The following is a 6,000-nucleotide window of genomic DNA, read 5'->3' as shown; positions in this document are numbered from 1 at the left end:
AGAGAGAACGAAAAAGCGAGAGAGGGAGAGCGATAAAGAAAATTAGAGGGAGATAAAAATAGTGGGTGAGACGGGGACAATGAGAAAAAAAATAAGGGGAGAGAAATAAACAGACCGAGAGAGAGATCACAAGAGTGAGTGAAGAGGGAAATAATAAAAAGAAACAGGGAGAGAGCTAAAATAAAAAGAGAGGGAGAAAGATAAGGAGAATGAGAGCGATATCAGAACAGAGTGACACGTAGAGTAAGAAGGGATGAACGGAACAGAGATAAAAAAAGAGAGAGATAACAATAGTGGTTGAGAGAGAGAGAGATGGAATGGAAAAGAAACGAGAGAGAGGCAACGACATAGAGGAGAAAGAGAGAGAGAACGCGAGAGAGAGAAAGGGTGGGGAGAGAGAGAGAGAGAGAAAATGTGATAGTGAAAAGTGAAAGATAGGAGAGAGAGAGATAGATAGATGGAGAGAGAAAGAGAGATGGCGAAAGAGCGAGAGAGAGAGGAGAAATTTACAAATAGCTTTCTATTTACGCTGAATAAGCCAGTCTCTTTGGCATGTATTTGGCGTTACACTCTTTGAAGGCTCTCCGACTTTCTCGATGAAGCAAGTTAAACAATTGTGCCTAGCGGTGTATTACAGTTACATGAAACTGCTCGCGGAAAATAATTTAAAGCAGACGGAAAACCGGGGAATTTAAATAAATCTTAGACAACCATGTTTGGGCTGATCTTTGATTTGATCTAAGCCCTTAAGTAATAACTACTTAAGCGTTGAAAAAAATGATGTTGAGGTCTTTTGGAATATTACAGTGAAACATAAAAACTCAATGAAATGTTAGTAAAAACCTCGTCGCCTAGAATATAGTCTTGTTGGTGTTCATCGTCGCTGGTTAGAGATAGATCTATGGCCGGAACTAGTAGAAACACGGAGACTTAAATGATTATGTTTTGAAAAGTGGAACGGCGAATGTCGATAAGGCCAATCTGGTCCCGCGATGCCGTGTAGTACAGAACTTGCGTGGAATAGGCCGCTCTATGTATACTTTATGAATCTTTAGAACACCAGATGCGTCTAAACTGCTTCATTTATCTGGGTGAAATATGGCATTCAAATGGAAGGGAAGGCCAGGCAACAGAGGAACCAAATAAAGAGTTCGCAACTGTGTTTGGAGTGTTCGTTGGGAATCTCGTCGAACAGCCAAATTAGTGTGTAAAATATGACGGTTAGCGTCTCCGCGACTTTTATTCCGTTTCTCTGTCAAGTCTTGAAACAACTGGAAGGGCTTAAATCTCAACACTTAGGCGTCCTAGGCATCCCCCGAAAGGGAAAATATTATTGTTTGCTGTGTAGTACGCAGCAAACAATTTTCACTGTGGCTTTGGTTCAAGATGCCGTTAAGGAATGTTCTTTTATTGCTGAACGAGAATCGTGAGAACATAAATAAAAGGGAACCCAGGAGAATATCGTAAGACAAAAACTCATACCAGACGTCTAAAAACTGAAAAATCAAGGTTCTGTGCTACAAGTAAAGCACGATGAATGACGGGCCACCGTAGGCAAAGAAGTAAATGTGTTCTAGAGTAACCATTTAAGAATTTCGAGGAACAAACGATAACTAGTGAACGCCATGAGAACTCGTCAACGGTTTTCGGAAAAAAATCAGAACTTAATGAATGGACGAAAATAATGCCAGTAAATTCTGGTCAATCTATTAGACGGTCAGCGTTCTGAATGGAAACCAATGCGCCGATATCAAACAACAAGTTCGTTGAATGGAAATTCAGCCACAGATGCTAGACCAAAACGTCTTGCTCAAAGGCTGAATTTGTGGATTTCTCGTTCGTCCAAGCCAAAGACTGGTCAAGTATAGCTGCCGAAGTTGGTAGCCTCGCTTTGTACCCGTAAAATTTTGACGAGTCAATCCTCGGATTTGAGAACGCTGTTCTCGCTATATATAGGCCCGCTCCTTGTAGGTTTGGCATCATTGATCCATTTCCGTAAAACAACTGCTCGAAGTCCTCTCTGCAAAACCAATATGTCGAGTTGTACAGGTATGGCAAAATCTGGTTCCCCTGATTCTATAGTGTCATCAGAAGTGCGATGTTCTTTCTTAGTTCTGTCTTCATTATAACGCGTCTTTTGATTTCCTTTATCGGAGATGCCATGCGATGAGTTTTCTTACCTGAGAACTGGTTCACAGGGAAGCAAGAGTGGCCGGAGCTGGTGAGAGCTCATGGCAGAATCGCAGTTATTGTTATCGAGAGACAGAACCGTCGTGTTCAGGCTATTCTCATCAATGAAAGGGACAGTAGAATCATGGACTTCCGATGCGACCGTGTATTTGTATGGATTAACGATCGCGGCATCGTGGTCAGAACTCCGTCAGTCGGATAGAGATCTATCTCAGAGATGGTGGGGAGACGAGAAATAGTACTGTTGATTGGTGTTTTCTACGATGTGTTCTCGATGACAGTTATCTCATGAAATAAAGACATTACGATGAAATATCTATTTGAACTTTAAAAAAACAGTGAGGATTCGTAATCATTAGCAGCTTATGGTCTCTTTCCAATCTATATTATGCACTTGTCTTTACTTTTATTTCTGCATAGTACACGTAGGACGCTGTTTTCCTTTTTTTTTTTGCTAGACCGTCCTTTAAAGGCGAATGCTGCAGAGATAAGTACGAACTTTAGCGGATGCTTGAGTAGCATCATAAGATTAAGAAATTTGTTGCATCTCTTTTTTCCTACTATCATGATCATTGGATATTATAGCAAGAAAGAAAGGGATGTAAAAACATATCATGGTAACCTCTGAGAATAGCGCCAATATTCCTGCGAAAAAATCTACAATTAAGTTCGGAGGGGAGTTTGTTAGATCCGCAGGAGTCTTGCATCGATTCTCAAGGATGATGAAGATCGTACATGAATGTAAATCAATGTAAAACATAACTCGATCCATCGCGTCTTCTCTAGTTGAATAGAACAAGCTTGAGGGGAGGCCTTTTGGATCAAAAATTTTGCTATCATTACTAAGACATTTCAACCAATCTCGTCCATCACAAACTGGCACAGAACCATGGGGCTTTTGTTACAGTAATTGTAACTAAACCCAAACAATGATCACATACACTAATTCAATGAATGACATAGATCATGTGTGGATGTGTAGCATGGAAATTACACAACAAGTGATTCATACGTGTACATTCCCAACTTAGTCCTCCAGATTCTGAGTGGAGATCAACTGAAGTTTGTTCAGACATACTTAAATTTAGGAGATTACTCAAGCATGAAAAGAAACTCCATAGTGTGTCTATTACTGAGTGAACATCAAAATACAAACTCCCACTGAATTACATATCCTCATGAGGTATTAAACCCATATGAGCAGCATGCTCATGAAAGACCTTTGGCGGCAGTCCTTTTGCAAGTGGATCCGCTACCATGGAGTTTGTCCCAATATGCTCAATAGACAACTGCCCTGTCTGAACTTTTTCTTTCACAACTAGGAACTTTATGTCAATGTGCTTTGACTTTGTTAAGCTCCTGTTGTTATTGGCAAACATAACGGCTGACTGATTATCACAATAGAGCTTCAGCGGCCTTTCAATGCCATCAACGATTCTCAAGGTTGTGACAAAATTCTTCAGCCAATTGCCTTGATTTGATGCTTCATAGCATGCTATATATTCTGCTGCCATAGTAGAAGATGCTATCAATGCTTGTTTCGCACTTCTCCAAGATATAGCTCCTCCTGCTAATAGAAAAATATAGCCTGAAGTAGACTTTCTGCTATCAACGCATCCAGCAAAATCAGAATCAGAATACCCAACGATCTCCAATTGATCTGACTTCTTGTATGTGAGCATATATCCTTTGTTCTCTGAAGGTATCGCATGACTCTCTTGGTTGCTTTCCAATGATCCATACCTGGATTACTCAAATATCGGCCAAGTACACCAACAATATGAGCAATATCTGGGCGTGTACAAACTTGTGCATACATAAGACTCCCCACAGCTGATGCATAAGGAACCTTTTGCATTTCCTGGCTTTCAAAATTGTTCTTCAGACACTGGTCAAGACTGAACTTGTCTCCTTTAGAAATAGGAGTGTCTAGATGTTTACAATCTTCCAAGCCATATCGTTTAAGGATTTTTCAATATATCCCTTTTGAGACATACCTAAGATATTTTGAGAGCGATCACGATATATCTGAATGCCCAATACATATGAGGCTTCACGAGATCCTTCATCTCAAAATGACTCGACAGAAACTTCTTCGTGTCATGAAGTAGGTTTGTATCGTTTGTGGCAAGTAATATGTCATCGACATATAGGACGAAAATATGTATTTACTCCCACTAAACTTATGGTACACACATTCATCTGCTAAATTTGGCTCAAAACCGAAAGAGACAATAATTCGATGAAACTTTTGGTACCATTGTGAGAAGCTTGGTTTAGACCATAGATGGACTTCTTTAATTTGCATACCATTGACTGTGGATCTCCGATCTCAAACTTTTCTGGTTGAACCATATATATGGTCTCATTAATGTCTCCGTTAAGAAACGCAGTCTTGACATCCATCTGGTGTAGTTCAAGATTAAAATGCGCTACAAGTGCCATTATAATTCTAAAGGAGTCTTTCGATGAAACTGGAGAGAAAGTCTCATTATAATCTATGCCTTCTCGTTGAGTAAAACCTTTGGCAACAAGGCATGATTTATATCTATCCATATTACCCTTTGAATCCCTTTTGGTTTTAAATATCCATTTGCAGCCAATGGGCTTCTTACCTTCGGGTAATGGGACAAGATCCCAAACATCATTGTCAACCATAGATTTTATTTCTTTGTTCATGGCATCTATCCACCTTTGCGAGTTAAAATTCTGCTTGGCCTGTTTTATATTAAGAGGATCATCTTCCATGATCTCAAAATCAGCCTCGTGTTCCTAGAGAAAAACAATATAGTCATCCGGAATTGCAGATTTTCTTTCTCTAGTGGATCTCCTTAAGGGCACTTGTATTTGAGGTTGTGATGTTTGTTTAACTAGAATAGAGGAGCATGAAGCATTATCTTGAATTAGTGGTGCCTTTGTTGGTGGGCCAAGTGTGATTAATTCATCTTATTGGTCATCAACAATAACTAAAGGGGCATCCTCTAATTCTTCCGTAAAGACAATGTCATGAACTTTATCTCCCCCTGCAAACTCAACATCCTCAAAGAAATCAGCATTTCCCGTCTCAAAAATGGTTTTAGTGGTGGGGTCATAAAATTTAAAACCTCTAGACATTTCAGAATATCCAACAAAATAGCAAGTGACAATTCTGGAGTCAAGCTTCCGTTCATTAGGCAATAAGGGTCGTGCTTCTGCTTGACAACCCCAAATGTGTAAATGTTTCAAACTTGGTTTGCGAGTTGTCCAAAGCTCATATGGAGTTTTCTTAGTCGCCTTTGTTGGGATTCGATTAAGTAAATAGGCAGCCGTCTTGAGTGCTTCGCCCCAAAGGTTCATTGGAAGAGACGATTCTGCAAGCATACATCTAACCATATCTTGGAGTGTTCTATTTCGCCTTTCGGCAACACCATTCATGTGGGGTGAACCTGGCATGGTGTATTGAGGAACAATACCACATTCTGATAGATATTTAGCAAAAGGGCATGGACATCGTTCACCTGAACCATCATATCGGCCATAAACTTCTCCTCCACGATCGGATTTTATGGTCTTAATCCGCTTATTTAGCTGATTTTCAACTTCAGCTTTATATTTCCGAAATATTTCCACAGATTCTGATTTCTCGTGAATGAGATACAGGTGGCCGTATCCAGAATAATCATATGTGAAAGTAATAAAGTAGCGTTGAAGATTTCTAGTTGCGGTAGGAAATGGTCCACATATATCTGTATGGATCAATTCAAAAACATCTAAAGCTCGAATGGCCCCTTTCCCCTTAGGTTTTGTTTGTTTTCCCTTAATACACTTGAT

At 39.8% G+C, this 6,000-nt stretch overlaps 1 long non-coding RNA gene across 1 annotated transcript; it reads left to right on the top strand.

The window, feature by feature from the left end:
* The first annotated feature begins 1,935 nt into the window (after positions 1 to 1,935).
* On the top strand, positions 1,936 to 2,748 carry LOC144702617 (uncharacterized). The gene is made up of 2 exons (XR_013581285.1): positions 1,936 to 2,049; positions 2,199 to 2,748. It is a non-coding gene; the product is annotated as an uncharacterized LOC144702617 (long non-coding RNA).
* The last annotated feature ends 3,252 nt before the right edge of the window (positions 2,749 to 6,000 follow it).

Source organism: Wolffia australiana, chromosome 4, assembly GCF_029677425.1.
Source record: "Wolffia australiana isolate 7733 chromosome 4, ASM2967742v1".
Lineage (NCBI taxonomy): Eukaryota > Viridiplantae > Streptophyta > Magnoliopsida > Alismatales > Araceae > Wolffia > Wolffia australiana.
Note: the sequence above shows the minus strand (reverse complement) of the source record. Positions and strands in the feature narration are given on the sequence as shown.